Here is a 16,914-nt window from a genome sequence, read left to right on the forward strand (position 1 = left end):
TCACCTTGTCATGAGATTAATCGGTTAAGTTGCAATCTTAGATAGGTAGAGATGCTTTTTTTAGGTAAATAAAGTGATACTTTTTTTATAGTTTACGTACGATTTTTTGACTAAAAATCACATGATGATTACTCAACAATTAATTTTAAGTGAAGCAAACATTATCATAAGCCCAATGAAATGCTGTAATATCATCCTAGACTTCTCCAAATTGCAAAAACTACTTTACTCCTACGGTTCCTTCGCGTTTGGATACCACTTTCCACTTAACATCAGGTGGAGTGGAGTCACTTGCCTGTCAAGTATAAAAAAAAAAAGAAAAAAAACTCTTTAGTAATGCTTTAGCATAAGGTCACTGTAGCAAACAAATACCTTTTAACAAAAATATTGTCAAAGAAATATATCAACGAATGATACTCCAAATGCATTTATTGTTAAAATAAACACCTAATATTAATTTTTATTGAATGCCAAGATTACAACGCAGGTCGAGTCCTATCAGATTGAAGAATTTTTTCTAAGTGTTTGCTCTTTGTATTAATAATTATAAACACCTAAATCGCCTATACCTTTTGAACAATCTTGTAAATAATAGGTTTTTCTTTTTAACATGCAAATTTAATATGGAAAAGTGACGGTTGGCAAGTGCCTGGACGAATTTGGAGGCAGTACCTAATAGGATTACCCGTACGTTGGAGATGAGTAGAAGGCACCGGGGAAATATGTTTAAACACTACTTGCTCTTGAGAAAGGCTTTGCAGGATTGCTTAGCCCAAGACAAGATTGCGAATTTGCTATACTGGCTGGCTATGAAGTTGAAGCTCTCGAGCTTGTTCAGGACGTTGAAACAAAAAAAGACATCGGCTTTCGTTTACTATTCAAAATATTTATAATCGCAAAGAAATTGGGAACCGTAGTTTTAGTTTTCGTATCGAGTTCTTAGGGTCCATGCAATAAATATAGGGTCGTTTGCATCAACATTAGAGTGACTTCACCGTCTCAGTCAGCTGTATATGGGATCTGTGAACGGCCCGAGATGTTGGTTTTTTAAAAACACTAATAAACGGTACTTAGATCCGAGAAAATAGTTTAATTTTTTATTTATTTTTAATTGTATAAAAAACATTAAAAATGTTGAATATAGAATACTATAGAGATTTAATACTAATTTTCAATAGTCCGCGCATGCTAAAAAACACACTTTTTTTATGAAGTGAATATATTGTTTCTCTATTGTATATTATTATTGGTTAAGTTTTTTTTATCTGTCACGTACGAGTACCATCGAAATTGTATTCGGACCTTTTTCTTATACGCTTTATGGGTAGGTATAATATTTCTAAGAAAACTACGTAAATAGTTTCATGCAACCACTAAGCTCGACATACGTCTCACTTACGTACCTATATATAGGAAACCTTTCATGTGCTAGTTCTGTAGCTAACTTCCCTCTGCCTCCATGCATGTCTAAACATTCTTATTGAAAAGACGTCCCGGCCTCCCGCTTACCTGTATCACCCTAAGTTGCCGTGGCATCTCTATACAAGTGCAAGTTCTTTTATACGGCGATTCAAGCAGCGTGAACGAAACTACGGTTGCTTTCCATTGATATACGAGACGAGTTGTATCAAATAGGGGTCCGAAATGGTGATTCTTAAGTATTTAAAATTTTATTCTATGATGTAATATGTTTTTTATTATAACAACTTATCTATAAAGATTAAAAAAAATTAACTTTATCTAAATTCGACATTACCAAATAGTCTCAAACTAATAGCTCATACCTTTATGATAAGTAACTTGTCGTACCTTTACAACAAGTAACTTGTAACTGGACAACAAGGTGTCTCTTACTCGCACCATTCATACACTAAATCGAGTAGCTGAAGAAGTAGACATTTTTACTTGTTTTGAGAGCGAGTTCATCAAGGCTATACTATTTTTGCTTTATTCATAATTATTTCTATTTTATTGCATATTATTCATATTGCCCTTTATTATAAATTGGCTTTAATTAATTGTTATCAATTTTCAATCATTATTATTGTTATTTTAGTTATAATATTATGTTATGTGATTGATTACGTTATGGAATGCTACACTATTGTATTGGGATGATTCTGTAAAAATAGCTGCATATATGAAATAAATAAATAAATAAACTTTATGGCTGAATTGTAATTCATCAACTTCGGTAACCCAGTGGTTAGCCCTATAACACTTTAGGAATCGAAAGTTCTAGTCTGGGTAGTGAACTAATTTCATTGCCCCGGTTTAGTACTCGTTGCGCATCAAATTCCCTACTTTTAGATCAGAAATAATAGCTGTTGTAGTCTGAAAAATCATTTGGAACAATATATTAGTGGTACGTATTTATATAAGTGCACCTTGTCGTGCTCAAAATATAATTACATTGCTATTCATCATTAACTCTAATTCGTGTCATTATGAGATACAAACAATAAAGAGTATCGTATCGTATAAATAAATGGACAATTCACTCGGTCTTACCAATTAAATGTAACTAACTTTCCTTATGAGAGTTTGTTGTTACTTGGTTAAGGTGTGTTATTGTTCAGTTTGTTGGTATAGTTCTATATTCCAGTCATAATTAGACTTTGTAGTTATTGGTCAAAATATGGGTTAGTTAGCAGTATAAGGGAATTATAAAGCTTGTATGTTATATTGTGTAGAAATGATAGGGAGTTCTTTAACTGTACGAATATTGCGAAAATAAGTAAATAGGCATCTGGCGTAGTTTTATGCCGTGGTCGTATGGAGGTTGGGGAGTTTACACATTGTCTTCACGGAGTAATGGGACCCTTTTTTGCCATGCAGGTTAGACTTGTTGCTATACTGGATGTTTTCCTTCGCGGTTACTGTTTCATTATTTTTTTTATTTTACCAAGCGACAGGACGAACAAGTTTAGTCCTGTGTCTGGTGGTAAGCGACACGTCTACCCGAAACAGTCTCAGTGCTACACAGAGCTTTAAACCGCAAAGATTTGTGATGCACTGCCATAAGTTGACTAGTTCCATGTGCCTGTAATTTCACCAACACCCTTTCAAACCTGGAACGTAGTAATGCTCACATTATGGCTTGGTAGCAAAAAAAGGTAAGGTGGTAGTAGTTCTCTGAACGAACTCAGTCACAAGGAACTCTACTGCTAATATAAAATATTAGCTCACTTCACATCTTTCGAAAATACTCGTCTCTCAACCTAGGCGATGACTGAATAAACAATTTTTTTATTATGCTCGCTGGTCAACTATATGTACTTCATATAAAATCTGATTCATAATCAACCCATTTATACCTCCCACTGCTGGGCACTGGTCTCCTATCAGGCGAGTGTTTATGTTGTTTTCTGAGGATTGTGAACCTTCTTCGGCGTGCAGGTTTCATCACGATGTTTCCTTCGCCGAAAAGCTAATTTCAAATTTAATCAAAAAAGTAAATTTTTAATTAGATTATGCACATAAATTTCGAGAAACGAGGTGCGAGCTCGGTGTCGAACCCATGGCCTTTCCTTGCGCAGCGGTAGACTACCACTACATCGGATGTAAAATCAGTTTTCTAAAGAAGTTCGTTTAGCTAATACGTTTTCCAGGTCGCAAAACTAAAAATGAAGCGGGAGGTTCAGAGCTTGTAAAAGTAAACACAAACATTTCCAATAACGTTTGCTGATGTCGTGCAGGCGCCGTCACGACACGGTCCAACGGACACGGTGCAAACAAGCTTGCTATTCATACTGACCTGGCTTTTGTAATATGGAATACATTTTAAAACGACTCGTGAACAGGACCGGAGACAGGCGGAATCGGATACCTACGACTGTTTTTTCTGTAACTTCGCGATAGTGTTATGATTTGCTCAAGACCCTAGAGAACTGGTTTCTCCTGAGGCCCGCGTATACGTTATCGTTAACCTTATTTCACTTTACAGTGAGTGAGATTACATTAATATTATATTGCAACTGTAAGTAATATTATAGTTGCAAATAACTGACATTGAGAAACTCCTAGTAGTATAATTATGCAAATATTAAAACTCTAATTCACGCTCTTGGTATAACATAGCCACATGTGATCATATGTGAAAAGTGCTAAAAGCGATGTAAATGTGAAATTTTATAACTCTCATTTTTAATCATAAAAAAGTTATGTATCGCCTCTTTTCGTTAATAAAAAGTTATGTAGATAAATATTTCATAATCTCGAGAACCGATTTATAACAAAACCGGTGTGCTTTCAGGGAATATTGGTTGAACAAACAAACAAAGAAAAGATTAAGATGGCGTAGGTTTGTTTTGTAATATTCCTAAAAACACCTAAAAAAATACATTTGGGATTATGAAAATTCAAGCAAACGTTATTTCGGGCAAACGTCTTTTCCGAATGCTGATAAGTAACCCCAAGCCGTTAAACTGACATTTAATAAAAAAAATCATTTTGAAAGTAACATTAACATCAAAGCGACTCTATAGTTTCTTTGTTCTAAATATTTCAATTGCTTGTGGTTCAAACAATTGAAATTGACGTAATGAATCTTTTTCTGTCTTTTGCGCATACAATGTGAAGGATAAGGACAGTTAGCTATTTAATTGTTTTAATTGCTTTTATAGTTGTTTATTGGTAAACCAATGACTATTTATTTCATGGCGATGTAAGAACTGGTGACAATATAAAAATATATTTAGTTAGATACGTAGTCATTTGTTTATGCTACGGAGAAATATAAAAAAACTTAATTTAACAAGTGTAAATATGTATATTGACTTGTAACAACAAAATCAGTTGACTTGATTGTCTGTTTAGGGCTTTATTTCTATTGCAAATGACAATATCCAATGGCAACTTTCACTATTAATTGGTTAAAGACATCATCCATCGGAAACATTAGCGCATGGGATTAAGTCAATGATGGGATAGATACGTTTGATTCAACCGTATACAATATAGGGTGTTCTTTTGCATTCTCGCCATACTTAAGAAATTAATAATAGAAGTAATGCTAAATCATCTAAAAACATTTAAAAAATATTCTGTTCAATATTCTGGCTAATTGTATCTAGTAAAGTTTTGTAAAATTGTCCCCCAAGTGTGTTCACCGCAGAGGACAGTGACCCCGCCACTCGCTTCACCTCGGTGACTACGTATCTCGGTAAATACCTATTTTTTAAATCATGTTTATGTACTAGTATTGTTATAATTTACTATTTACATTAGTTAGAAAAGTTGACTGAATAAAGATTTTTTGTAACTTAGATTTGGTACTTACCAACTTAGGTTACATGAAAGTAGTGCTAGAAGTGCCTAGCTCCACAGCTGGTGGCAGGCTCCGTACCAAAGCCAACCACAGATATGCAGAGTTTCGTTTCAACTTAGGACATTCTTCACAATAGAAAAAAACAGAAAGAAACCAGAGACGATTTTTGCGCGCAATTCTTGGACACTCGTAATCTGCGTAAACTAAATGTTTCACATCGTGCCATAAGAACGCACTTGATGGTAATGCACATGGTAGCGGTTTTTTTGCACTCACTCTTGTTTACATCACACACAAACAATGGTCTCAGAGATGGTGACACCATAAAAACCGGCGTGCAAGTCACTTGACCACCGAGGTCGTAAAAAAATCGTGAATGTTGAACTTGTGAAGTAGGATCACAGCTTCATTGGAATAAAATATCAGACATTTCTAATGGCGGTCCTGTCTGGGAAGTCATGCTTTTTTTTCTTTGAATGCAATAAGACCTCTATTTGAAAGACAATCCTATATTCACTCTCGCACCGCTGCTATTCAATAGACAGTATTCATTGTGCAAGATGAAAGTGCAGGTAACGTATACATTTCTACGTTTTCACTCTTCCCACAAATATACATTTAAACGTTGCTATGATAGATAATGTAACAAACATAGATATAGCAATTGACCAAGCCACACACATAAACAAATATACGAAGACGAGATTTTTTTTGCCATTTTCGTTTTTGTGTCAGCACGTTTATTTTTATTACATGTGCTGTGAGTAATTATTTTAACACTTCTTACTATGCCAAGCTATACATTATACAAGCTTAAACAATCTTCTATATATACGTAGAAAGCTGTATATATACATAAAATTAATGGTTGTTTGTCCAGTACGTGTTCCACTATTATTAATCCGATTGTGACAAAACCTCCGTGAGTTGTTTTGCCCACGCCCGCAAAAGTTTCTAAAGTTTTAGAACCATTTTAAAATATCAGGTGAAACAGTTGTTCCGACAAATGTGTCTGTAGCCAAAAAAGCGTTTAGACAAATAGTTTTTCTTTCATTGGCATTGGTACAGCTAGTAACATATTTAAATTCCGAGGTTAAGTGTGCAATCTTAGGGTCGTATTCCAGAACTCTACTCAATACTCAAGTCAGGACTTGAGTATTGCAGTGAGCACTGAAAATTATACTCAAGTCCTTGCCATTAGGGTCGCATTTCCAGTGCTTAAAATCATACTCAAGTCTGCTCAAATCCTGATTTGAGCATTGAATAGAGTTCTGGAATACGACCCTTAGGCTCCAACCGTCTCCTATACATAACAAAGTACTCTTTGTCCTATAGCAAGAAATATCATCGAATCATGACCAACATTAAGTTGTAATTATATACGTTCTATATAATTTTTTTAAGACAAAACATATTATAAAGTTCTCTTCTTGACGACTAGGTAGGTGCTACCTAGGGCAGGGCAGTTGCTACACTTACGTTCCTTATTTGCTAATATTGTGTCAAATGTCCTATCTATTTTGTTGCACTCGTATATACTATACTAGTAATTCGTATAACGACCTAATAATGGGAAACCATTAACCCCCAGGTCCACCGCAGTACAAATACCGCAATACACCTATTCATTCTATAACAACTCGTGTACTTAGCGAGTAAAGTTTGCTATCCCCAACCTAATAATAAACGATATCTATAGTTAATGTTACGTAGCATGCATGGGTACGGTGACGTTTAAGATTTGAAGTTTCTAGAGATGTAGGGACCTAAAATCGAATTAAAAAACATCGATTCACATATCTCATCGAGAAAATTTGTAGTGAGAATCGATTTAGGGACAATAAGAACAAATAACATACAAAATAAGGATACGATTATTATGTTATTAAGTTACTAAAAAACTTCAAAACAAATAAAAAATCAACAATAACCAAACAAAAAGTCAACTACAAAGCATAAATCAACAGCAACAAAACGAAATTTTAATATTTTTTTATTAATATTTAAATATATGAGTGCCGGTGAGTGAGTAACTGACAGTCAACCATGACCATGGGACCTGTAATGGGCCCGAAACGTTGGTTTCTTGGAAAAAAACAAATATACGCCATTTAAATCCGGAAAAATAATTTCATTTCTTATATAAAGATGTAATTATTATTAACTTAATATTTAGTTAACTTATAGCTATTTGTTCGGAAAGCAGAAGTGGAAATGTTCAAATAAGTTATTTAGGAAGTTGGGTGAATGAAATTGGAGACCATGCTCAAGAATTCAATGTCGGCATCGAAATGGCTCTTCGAAATGTCGGCATCGAAAATCAAGTTTCTTCAATATGAATAGAGTGCTGTGTGAGAGGAACCTGAGTAATAGATTAAGATTGCGCATTGTACGCTGTTACGTCTTCTCAGTTTTACTATATGGCGTAGAATTGGATTTTCGCACAGAACACACCAAGGTAGCTGGTGGCTTTTGAATCTGTGGGTTTACCGTGACCGGGTTACAAATGTAGAAGTACTCAATAAATTGAAAAAAAAGTGGAGCTTATGAACACCATTCAGTGCAGAAACTTGTCGTACTTCCGCCACGTCATGAGGAACAATAAGTACAAATTACTCCAGCTTATCATCGAAAGCAAAACGCTGGAAAATCAAGTGTCGGTACATAGGGCGCACTATAAGTTTCCGGAATTGGCCACTTACATAAACAATATTTAAAAAGTAATTACAACATTTTAAAATGGAACTCTTTGACTGTAGAATACAGTTTGTTTCATCTGACTGTCACTTGTTTTTACAATGTGGCGTCATTTTAGAAATTGGTGAAAATTTTCGTAGTATGATTTTCTACGACTTTAAGTGTAATTGACCAGCTCAGCGGAGCTTCGCTCGACTTCACACTGCTTTTGGCGATGAAGCACCATGCAAGACGACTATTTATAGTTTACAGAATTCACACGCGGTCGTGTGAATCTCAGTGACGAATTTCGTGATGGTCGCCCGTCCACCACTGCTGTGAACAACAAAAACATCGATGCTGTGTGCCGTATGATCAAAACAGACAGGCATGAGCCATACCGTGAGATTCGAGCATCTTTAGGCATAGGTATGAGTCAAATACAAACAATACTACACAAACATTTGAGTGTGAAAAAGCTGTGCTCTCGGTGGATCCCACACAATTTGACTGAGGCTAATAAAAACGGATCGCGTCACTTGGTGCAATGCCATGCTTACCAGATTCAACGAAGGGGCGTCAAATTTGGTGTGGGTCATAGTAACAGGTGACGAAACATGGATTTATATATATAGTTTATTTATATATAGTTATGATCCCAAAACAAAGCAGCAATCGAGCGTAAGGGTCTCTCGAGATGAGACAACCAACATGGCGCGCGTGCAAAGTGCATCTAAGCGGATGATTGCTTCTTTTTTTAATAAAACTGGACACGTGGCTACTGTTGCTTTGGAGAATCATTGCACCGTGAATAGTGATTGGTACACGACCATTTGTTTGCCGGAAGTTATTGACAAACTCCGTAAAAATAGCCCTAAAACGCCGAATCATCTTGCTACATGATAATACCAGTTCTCACACGGTCAGACAGACAAATAATTTTTTGAAGGTGAACAACGTTGACCTTATGAGCCATCCCGCGTACAGTCCCAACATGGCAGCTTGTGACTTTTATTTATTTCCAGAAATTAAGAACCAGTTATGCAGTCAACGATTTTCATCACCTGAAGAGGCTGTCGAAGAGTATGAAAAATATGTTTCAGAGTTCTTCAAGGAGGAGAGGCATAAATGTTTTCAAAATTGGTTCATTCGTATGAAAAAGTGCATTATCGCTAACGGAGAATATTTTGAGAAACAATAAATTCATTTCTGACCATTTATAGTATTTTTTTCTTATTCATTCCGGAAACTTATAGTGCGTAGTTGAAAAATTTTAAGGAAATGGTTCGACTGCACTACCACCTCTCTGGAGCGGGAGCCTCCAAAACCAGGATTGCCATGAAGTTGACCGACATCCGATAGAAGAGAAACCCCAAGAAGAAGAAAATATAATTAAATATAATACTTACCAAGTGTGTTGTATAGATTTCTTAATTGGAATTAAAATTTCCTCCTACAGAAATCGCAATACAACAGAGGCGAATTACTATTTTCCCGAAAGTATACGTAACCAAATACTCTACAGATCTTCGTTCTGTTTAATATTGATTTACATGCTTGTTATCTCTATTAGTGGTTCACGATCTACATTATAAATACATATTTCGGTTAATTACCTTATAATGTTACTAAAACACTGCCAAACACATTTGTTCCGTGCCTTTGCATGTGGCTACATTTAGTTAAATACAACACGAATTTCTATTATTTTTGTCCATTTACTTACGTAGTTACACAAATGGTGTAGAGATATAACCCGTATGCAGTCAATCGCCAGAGAGTCAAGTACGTTATTGGAATACCCATATGATCGTTATAACACAATCACATCTCACATGCATGCATTCCAGGCAATATAGTTACGTAATAATGCAATTTGCTAAATTAGGTTCGAATTCGGTTCATGTGTCGGCGATTTGACAAGTTCCTTCCTCAAGTGTCATGGAATCCATAATGCTATCTCTGATCATTGTTTGAAAGATTCCAGTGATGGTGTTCTTTCCTAAAAGCTATACAACGTTCAGTCCTGCACTTATACTTTTCCTTCTCTCATTCTAAGTATATCGTTTACTTTTTTTTCTCTAAGATTCGGCCGTGGGACATCGTAAGCTACTTATAAACGCCTCACTGCTAAGCACGGGTCTGATAACGAAAGGATTTAAGTCGTGTTGATTCAGTGCTTTATATTCTGTTCACACTGCATAACGGTAAAAGAGAAAAAACTCTAATTTCAAAGAAAAATTCAATTGTTTAATAGTAAACGTAGTACAAAAATGTTTTAATTCCAACAAGAACGTTATGAAAGGAAACGTTTAAAATTCTCAGTTAATTTACGGGAATATTACTTTGCGTGCCCTGGAGGTAATTTTTCAAGAAAATGTGCCTATCCCTAAGTTATTCTTATGTAGGTATATCTTGTGCATAATTTGCATAGTCTTGGGGGAGATAAAACAACGAAATCTGGCGAACTTAATTTAAAAAGCGGCCGTGTTATATTAGAGGATTATTAACTTTAATTGGTTTCAGCAACTGCTGTGAGATGGCGTTCATTGTAACACCGTCCTTTCACCCAGTTTACTTCTTTCCGTAAGCCTATCTGAGTATTTTAATTAAAAGCAATAATTTTATATTTCAATTCTTTATTTTTTTGTCAAGGTGAAGAAGGGGGTAATGACGTTTTTAAACTGTTTTGAAGGAATTTCCCTGCATTTCGTAGACAATCAATACATTCGTATCATTGACTTACAATTATATGGACGTCGAGTCCGCGCTAAAAAGTGTCCGAACTTATAGGGCGTTAAAATCGTATACAGAGCGTCATTCACGCTTTAGTCTTCGTTTGTTCGACTGACAGCAAAGCATGCAAAATTAGACAGTACTGCGATGACATTACAATTTAAATTCAACGTTTTAGCTTATTCATATTCCTTTACATGTCAATACGTTTAAATAGGTTGACCTGGGACATTTTTTTCGTGGTTTTTGTATTAGACCCGTCGTCCATATAATTGTAAGTCAATGATTCGTATATATAGCAGCAGTGATATATGCATATGACGTATCGTCGCCTTAAACTGGAAATGGCAAGAATTAACGGCATCATATGAGCCAGCCCTTAGATTGAAAACCTCGTATGTGGTTTGTAGGTATTTTTTTAAGACGAAGCTGAGCTGTTAGCATTTTAATGTGTAAGATACTACTTTAATTAGTATATTTAACTCAGAGCTTTACAAATTTTGCTATAATGAAAATTAGTAAAAACAAAATATGAAGCACATTTTCACTCTTAAGGCGATGATATAAAATTCTATAAAGCTAGTCAATAACAATGGATTTGCATTTGAAGGGAGGTTTGCTATCAATATTTTAATACCTCGAACTGATATCAATATAAGCTGAGTGATTTCCTATAACATTCAATATGAATCTTTCAAAATCTTTTAGCAGCCTAGGTAATCACCACTTGAAATTCAATTCGCGGAAAGAACGATAAGCTTTCAGTACATAATTATAGATTTGCGAAAAGGATCATCAGCCGTAGGCTCAAAAAGAAGAAGATACTGGAATTTACGCGAATTCGAACGAAAAGAACAGTTTATGCGCAAAACTAGACTACACACTACTCTCACACTAGAACTACACTTCGAGACTTGAATGAACGGCGAATGTGAACGAACTGTGAACATTTCCATTTCAGTAATTGCACTAACACACAATTGCACTAACAGCTCACGATTCCTCTTCGATTTTTATGCTTGTTTCGTTTAATAAATATGTATCATTATTGCATAAAATCTGTTCAGATAAAAATCTAAAATCATGCGGAAGTCGTAATACCTACAGACGTCTCGTAAGAACATACTAATTAAACTTAACTGCTTAATAATTATCATCATCAACCTACTCATACGTCCCACTGCTGTGCCCGGCTCTACTCTCAGGCAACGGTTTAGACCGTCCGCCACGCTGCTGGTCCAATAAGGGTTGGAGACTTCACACATTTTCCGAGGGTTGTTTTCTTTCACAAAAAGCTCATGGTAAATTCAATTTCGCACATAAAATCCGAAAAACTCAAAGTTGCGAGTCCGGATTCGAACCCACAGCCACTGATTGAGAAGCGATAGGTTATTATTGTTGAAGCTGTAGTAGCCAGCTTTAATAATAATTATATTGCGGTTGGTTCTAACGCTAATGTATGGGAGTGAGTCTTGGGTATGGCAGAAGAAGCATGAGAGTAGAGTGAATGCAGATGAAATGAGATCCCTCAATGTGGTGTGACAGAGTGAAGACTACTGTGATCTGTGAACAATGTCGTTTGAAAGAGGATGTAATGACAAAAATAGAAAAGGGTATGCTGAGGTAGTTTGGGCACATGAAGCGGATGAATGGATCTAGTTTTACGAAAGAAATATGTAGAGCTAACATGGAAGGAATCATTGGAAGAGGAGGGCCAGTAAAAACAATCTCAGATCAAATTGAGGGTGTTCTTAAAAATGCTGGAGTGTGTAGTGAGAAGAATATGAAATGGGCATGTGTGAAAAGATTGATGAGCGTAAGTGAAGCTAGAGAGGTTTGTAAGCATCGTGCTAAGTGACGACGACGAAAAATGTTACTTATTTTGTTGGCTCAGCGACCCGAAATAGATCTTGGCCTCAGCACACACCACTTCTTTCGGTGTTGTGCCAATTCCGACCATTCGTGCACATTCAGCTCCTTCAGTGTTTGGAGACTTCATCCTTCCATCGATATCACTGAACAATGACTCGTAAGTTGCCCTAAATACGCTCTTTTGGCAGTTCGATCCTCTCCCATTCTTTCTACATACCCTACGAACGAAGTCGAGCGGATTTCATCTCCCCGATTACGTTCGGTTAAAACACTAACTCAACATTTCTCTATTGAATCTGGTCCTCCAGTTTCCAAATTCCCCTTTTTTTAAAAACCTTATTTGTTTAGGAACTTTTGTACAATGTGTCCTAAACTATAGCTTACATGTCTGGGCGGTGCTATTGGAGAGCCAATTCAACAAATATAACAGTCAATTTGCCTGTTTCCTGTGAGGATTGCCTACTATACAATTTACAACACGGATTGTTCGGTTCAAATTCTCCATTATTACTTAATCGTATTTAAACACGTAAATGAGCTGTTACAGCGTCAATAAAGTTACAGTACGTATATAAACATTACTGATAAATAATAACATATATAAAGAATACAAAATAAGTATAAATATTACTCGTAATTCAAGCCATAATATCTCGTTTCTCCGAAATTAATATAATTTCGCCACAAACAAAGTACGTAGAAGTTTTCTTTATGTCTGTACTCTTAGGTAAATAACGACTTCGTAATTAAGTAAAAACCCGAAATAGCACTTAATCATTCGTAATTACGTCTAACTAAATTAATTGCCCATAAGCAATACATAACCGTTGTAACTTTATCATATTTATACGTACTTGTAAATAATGAGACTGAAATATGACGCATTCCGATACACCTTTTTTTTATTATTATGCCAAGTGACAGGACGAGCAAGTCTTGTACCCGGCGTTAAGCGACACGCCTTTTCATAGCAGTTGTAGTGCCAGTCAGCTGTAAATCGCGCAGATCTGAGGGACAATACTACTGCGCCTGTCACACTTTGACATAAGTGACAAGTTTCATGTGCCTGTAATTTCACCTGCATCCTTAGGGCGCATTTATTCGACACGAATTTCATCGCACTTACCCCGCGCGGCGGCCGCGCATCCGCGACCGCGTGCGTCTAACTGTCATGACAAAATACGCTCTATCTGTTTTTAACTTAAATGAGCGAATTTGGCAACGCGGCGGCCCGCGCGAGGCGGCCGCGCGGTTGTATTATTCAAAGGAATTTAAATATTGTAGCCTAGTAAATAAAATTCAGATTCGCCATTAATGTTCATGAAGGCGTGGTAACCGGGCGGTCGCCGCGTGGCGCCCGCGCGAAAACTTTCGCCTCGTGTGACAACTGGGCCCTTACCCTACTGGAACTTTTTTAACGCACACACTCATAGCTCCGCACTAGGAAAACTCAAAAAAAAAGTATATTGTGAGTGCCATGGACACATACATAGACAACCACTAATCACATCCAAAGTCACGACAGAAATAAATGTAGGCCATACAAATATTTCTCCCGGCCCGGGAATCGAACCCCGGACCTGCGTGGCAGTCGAGTTTGGTAACCACTGAGGCACTTAGCGGCAGAAATAGGTACTTGCTTATTACGTATGAAACAAAGAACTATCGAATCTTTTGCTTGTAAGTTTCTCGTTATACCTACATCTATGAAATGTAGCTCTCTGTATTGTTTATTACCTCACAACCTGGACAACTTTAAGGTCAGAACAGACATCTTTTAGTTAGACGTATCATCCTCACCCACGTCTACATTTACAAAAAGGTGATATTATGGACAAACGTGAGCCTATATAATAAATAAGAGGAAATAGGCCTCTCATCCTGCCTATTCCACGACCGGTAAATTTTCTTAATCAAAATCGTAATTTTCTTTGTCTGTCGATGTGGTTGATCATCTAAAACTGTACCTACAAATAAATAATACACTTCATTATATATATATACACAAATATTAAATATTCTTTTCTGTTTTCCAGATCTCTCTCCCGAAAACAACGTTGCTTGAATACGCTTACTAACATGTAAGTATCTTACAATATATTTGCTTTTGAAACTAGTAAACGGAAAACTTTAGCTGTTTCATTTATGATCTGAAACTGAATATGGATAGTACTTTGTAGTTTAAGCAATTCGATTATATGCTGAAATTTTTGGTCCCAGTCCCAAATGATTTAATTTCAATAACGTTAGTCAACCGTCAACAATTTCAAGTTAATAGTACATTTTAATAATCTTCTATCATTTATTTTTTATCTTATTATTAAATTTTGTCTCAATTCTGTAGAACATCATACTCGTTATCGAAATATCATAGCTTCAAAACGATATAATTAATATTCTAACGCATTTTCCTAATAAATTTTGAATGTTATTCAGCGATGTTCTCTTTACCGGGAAATAATAACTTTAACCCCAACTGGGATTAAATTTGGTCCAAAACAATATTTTATGGCAGGTAAAACATTAGATAGGATACTTGCCGTATGTAGATGTCTTACTCGCGATTGAATTCATTTTGAACTATATTTTCGTAGAGTTAGATATGAAAATAAACATATTTCATAACATCCCGAACGTAGGCTAAGACGTGAGTCTTGATATTGCCTTTGGAAAAAATTTACATTTGTTTATGTTGCCGTTTTAAAATCACTCGCGTGCATGCTTAGAGAGTGGAAAAAAATAAAAGAAGCGTGCATGCCAGGCATTGCGTAATTTAAAATGTGTAAATACTAACTTTCAAGACGAACTATTGACTATTTTCCTTTTGGATGATGATTTTTCGAAATCATATTTGTCTTCACGCCTAAAGCTTTTTCATATTTTATTATAAAGGCTCAAAATCTCGTAATTTTCTATTACGAGATTTTGAGCCTCTATAATAAAATAGTAACTATTTTTGTTATAAACTGGTGGACCGGGCAGCATTGACCTACGGACTAAAATATATCTAATTTCTTTTTAATATTTTCTATTGCTCCACGTCAGTGTGTTTTTTTGTCTAAATTCCGCTCGATTCTGTTGCTCTGATTATTTAGATTTTCTTAAATTATACCTTAAATATACTTTTTTCTTTTTAAGATACTAAATGATGGGACGAACAAGTCGTGCGCATGATGGTAAACGACGCACCTGTCCATAACAGTTGCAGCGCCACTCAGAGCTTTAAATCGCAAAGATGCTTCACTTCCTCTGCGCGCATCACCCTGAGACATAAGTTGAAAAGTCCCATGTACCTGCAATTTTACAACCCTTCAAAACCGGAACGCAGTAATGCTTACTTAGCTGCTTGACGGCAGAAATAGGTAACGTGGCAGTACTTCCCTGGATGAACTTCACAAGAAGCTCTACTGCTACTAAAACCTTACCTTACTTCGAACTTGATTTCCCGTTGCTCCTCAACATATTTATTTAACCGAAAACCAACAAACCATAACTCTTGTGGTGGTTGACTGAGAGTCAACCCGTGACCATGGAGCGTGCAACCGTTCCGAAATATCGGGAAAATAAAAAGAAGTTATACCGTGGTAAGAAACCTGTTACTAGTGATAATCATTTAGTGAATAACCACGAAAGTCTTAAAATCTACATAACTCTTGATATTAGTTTGTAGAGCACGTCTACTGATTGTAATAGAGTTTGATTAGGAAATGTAATCAAATTTCGTTTTATATGGAACACGTTTCGAGTGATCGTAAAAAAGATGTATTTAAGCATCTCACTACACGTTACAGGCCGTCATATAGATCTTAGGTTCATCAGGTTTAGCATATCTGTAAAATAAAGCGTTACGGTTGTCATGTACTAAATTGTCATTATTAAACTTTAAAAAGTAATACTTTAAGATTATTTTAATTTAAATTTAATGATGAACTAATATTTTAATTTAAGATTTTTATGGATGGTTTTTATTTTATTTTCTATTTTTAAATTTATTAAGGCCATATTAAGGCTTTGGCAAAGCCATCAGCATAAACATGAATTATTATAATTATTACAGAGTTTTAAATATAATTTTTAAAAAAACTAACTACTACAGTATGAAAGTTAAAAAAAGAAATTACATATAAACAACTTACACTATTTTAAAGGTGCTTTTTACAAATTCAAATATTACATTATTTAAACTTGTGTGCTTTAAAAGCTTCTGTACAGTACTGGGAATTGTTATACATATATTCGAGATGGTTTTGGGTTAAAGAAATAAGTAAAAGACGTTGTAAAGAAAATTGTCGGCAGTCAAAAACAAATGATTAAGGTCACAGTAATTATGGGAACAATATGTACATAACGAGTTAGTAATA

General features: G+C 35.5%; 1 protein-coding gene across 8 annotated transcripts in view; it reads left to right on the forward strand.

Moving 5' to 3' along the window:
* The window catches only part of LOC113231666 (poly(rC)-binding protein 3), a 321,596-nt gene that overhangs the window by 272,902 nt on the left and 31,780 nt on the right, over positions 1-16,914 (forward strand). For all 8 annotated transcript variants that reach the window (XR_003310575.1, XM_026466111.1, XM_026466113.1 and 5 more), the window contains exon 4: positions 14,590-14,634. The gene's annotated coding sequence lies outside the window, so the exon portion shown is untranslated. The remainder of the gene's footprint in view (positions 1-14,589; positions 14,635-16,914) is intronic.

This window comes from Hyposmocoma kahamanoa, unplaced genomic scaffold (assembly GCF_003589595.1).
Source record: "Hyposmocoma kahamanoa isolate Upper Pololo Valley unplaced genomic scaffold, ASM358959v1 66, whole genome shotgun sequence".
Classification (NCBI taxonomy): domain Eukaryota; kingdom Metazoa; phylum Arthropoda; class Insecta; order Lepidoptera; family Cosmopterigidae; genus Hyposmocoma; species Hyposmocoma kahamanoa.